We start from the raw sequence: 3,748 nt of genomic DNA, 5'->3' as shown, positions 1-3,748 counted from the left end.
GATCCGGTAAATCAAGAAAAAATAGTTCGATTAAATAATTTAAAATCAATCATACATTGTTTTAAAATAATATTAAACTGAATAATGTTATAAATATATAAACGCACTTTAATGATTGTATAACGAGTTCGTGTCTACTAGGAGATTATAAATGTCTATGAAGCACGAACAGGCCTATAACAAATATACGCGCCACGATTACTTTCATCTACAATTGAAAGCACAAAGAGGTGCGCTGGTTACATGATATTATAATTTGCGCTGTCGTATAATGGGCTTGCCAGCTTTAAACAGCATATCGAGCAAAATGAAAAACAGAATTAGACGTTATGAAAAGTGCCTGGCTGGTTGCTTTCGTATTGACAGAAAAAGGACATTGTCAAGAGAATAAAGGTTTTTCAAACCAAACAAAGCGACCGACCGCTACACATTAAAGCAACCAAGAAAACTGCATACGCAAGGTTTGGCATTACATTTTATTTGACTACAACTTACCAAAAAAACAACAAAGCTATAAGCAAGACTGGATGCAATTTATCTGTGTTTATTGTCGATAATATAATATAAGCGATGACTTGCGAGAAATAGACGGCAGCACAAACATCAAATCAAAAATTCTTCGTAAAGAAGGTGGCACTTTATTTTCAACAAAGCAACTGTGGAGGAATCAGGCTCGTCCTTGTTTCGTCAAAAACTCAAAACATAAATGTAATTGAGTAATACATTAAAATTTGTGCGAATAAGGAGAGAGGTTGAACAAATATTGTGGGTCGATAACTTGCATTATAACAAACTAATTTGAATCAACATTTAACCATGGCAAGTCCATACGAGGATGAAATTGGTCAGTTGCGACTCAGTTGCTTATATAATTAAAATAAAAGTATGCATTAACGTGTTGTATTACAATCGGATAGTAAACACATACGATTTTAAATGTACCTCCGATAGCCACAATACCCTTGATATGTGCAAGGGTATTGTGTATCTCGTCGCATAGGGGATATCTGCATACTTTTCAAGGACGCCATGAACTTGACATTAATAATTTAAAGCTTGATGCCGACGTCTGGTAGTCTATACCACAAGTAGCTTAATGTATCACGGCTAAATGAGGCTCGACTAGCTGCAATAAAACAGCGGATCTTCCACGAATACAAACCTCTCGCAATTAAATGATTTATGTCCAAATATGCACGAACAAATGCCCTATTCCCATCCTGGCTGGAGCCTTATTCGTGGATAATGAGTCCGGGATTGGCATGCAGAAGATGTAACATTTGTCGGAAAGTTTTGATTTAAAAATTAACAACGGCCTTAGATTGCACATGTTATGATTTGTTATATAGTCATCTCCGTCTTTTTAAAATAAAAGTTAGGAAGAACATGTGTCGAAAAATGCGAAATAAGCCAGATATTTAATTCTGAAATCGAAAATGTCTGTACAGTCGAATTCGCCAGCATGTATATCATGCATGTAGGATGTGAATCTAAATTTAGTTTTAGTGCAGATTCGTTCATATGACACAAAGATACAATTTTGTTTCCTAACAAATACGAGTAAACGTGTCGGCATCGGCTTTAACCAGCCAATTAAGAAATTTACTGAAGTTAACAATATTTGGTTTCTAGAACCATATACAGATTGTAAATTGATGTTATTTGATGTTATTTAGTTTTCCTAGGCCATATTCCTATGTTGGTTTAAGATTTCAAGAATTACTTGTTGACATAGAAATCTTGCATACTCCCTTTAAAGTACAATAGTCTTTAGAAAAATTAAATGACCTAAGATAGCATTCCTTCCCGTTAGCATCGTATGATTCTGTAAAGTCCTTTTACAAACGAAGCGAATTATTTAGACGTCATTTAAACCACCCGTAGTTCACAACATAAATTGACGTTAGAAAATGTTAAGTCATAACCGGTAATGATATCACAATGATATTGTGACTTTACCTTAGTGACCTTAGAGGCCTCCACGAGGTCTTAAAAACGTTTCTGCAATTCTCCCCCTATTCACTCTTGTAGAAATACTCCGCCATGATCTTGCGTGAAGGCAATAATCTGCTCGCCTGCATCGAGATCCTGCGAATACTCGCGATATATTTTGTCCATTACAAACAAAAATTAAGGGTTTATAAAACTTGACCAATGTTACTTTTATTTTTATGTTCGAGTTTCGTTATGACAAAAACATATATCAAAAATAGCATATAGTATCAATAATCCACAAAATAATCAAAACAATATCCGTAATTGCATTTTTTATGTTTTCTGAAAGGTAAGCATTAATAATCTTTTTGAAACTGCATCTTATCTTTTAAAACCTGTATTCGAAACCTAAACTTGTTTATAATCAGATCCGCAATTTACATGTATAATTTTTAGGGCGTGACGTCGTCGACCCTTGAAGACCGTTAAATAAAATATCTTCCAATGAATGTAAACTAAATAGCGGAATTACTGAATGAACGAGATGCAAGAGTGAACAACAATAATATATGAAATCGTTTACAATATATTGATTTTAAATCGATAAATCGATAAATACGAGTTTTATCTTAAGGGTTTAGTAGCAATACTTTATGTAAAAATGATATTTCATCGGTAACGAGCCTTTGTTGATATTACGCTATAAAATAACGACTGGGTGGGATAACAGCTTTGCAGTAACTCCACTTTTAAGAACTGTCCGAAATCAGTTTGACACTACAACAAATTAAGATAAGTATAATAATTTAAATCACGTAAATTATTATGACAAAACATGTATTTACAATAAATGTTACAATAACAATGTGTTAATGTTTTTAAAACATAATGATATTACATATTTACGCAAAAAAAACATGCCCCTGCGATAAAAAATTATTGTTATTTATATGATCATGTCATATAAAACACCTCACACGCAAAATGTAAGTATGGCAAACAATGTTAATAATTTGATGACATTTACAACCCATATTAAGATAAAGAAATATCATTTGAATTACACATTTCAGTGAACATTTGACAAATGTACAATACTCTTTAAACTTTAAACACGTATTGTGATATATTATGTATTTATATCAATTAATATTTATATTGCATGTTTGAATGTTTGTCTAAATCTCGTATAGGTAACCCATTTATTACAACTTGTATTCATTCTTCTTTCTCTATTCTTCTTATCCTTTCTCATAGCTTTTTCTTCTGTCATTGTCTTCTTTCTTCATTTTCTGCTCTTCTTCATTCATTTGTTCACCATTCTTCATTTTCTGTTCTACCTTTATGTTTTCATCATTCTTACTTTTCTGCTTCTCGTCTTTTTTTTTTGCTTTTTATTCGTACTTCCTCTTTCGTTCTTCTTTCATTTGCTCATCTATCTTCCTGTTCTGCTCTTCTTATTCCTTCTTTCCTGTTTCTTTGTTTTTCCTTTTCTGTTTTCTTCTATTTCTTGTCTTCTAAATGATCAAACTGAGAGATAAAAACTTCACTCTCCCAACTTAGCCTTTGAATATTCTAATAAAGGTCGTCATCATCTTCCTAATATGCGCTTACTTCTTAATGTTCAATAAATTCATTTAATTTATTTTTTCGTGTTTTCTCTTTTAACCTAAATCTATACACACTTGTCCTGTAGCTTTTTTTTATAAACGATTGCAAGTCTCTTTCGGACTCTATTATTTTTTTCCAGTAAATTGATTGAACTGTTCATTATTGTTTGTTGATTCCCTTCACCGTTGAGGAGTATTGTTTC

This window comes from Dreissena polymorpha, chromosome 2 (assembly GCF_020536995.1).
Source record: "Dreissena polymorpha isolate Duluth1 chromosome 2, UMN_Dpol_1.0, whole genome shotgun sequence".
Lineage (NCBI taxonomy): Eukaryota > Metazoa > Mollusca > Bivalvia > Myida > Dreissenidae > Dreissena > Dreissena polymorpha.
The sequence above is the reverse complement of the archived record's forward strand: the minus strand, read 5'-3'. Positions refer to the sequence as shown.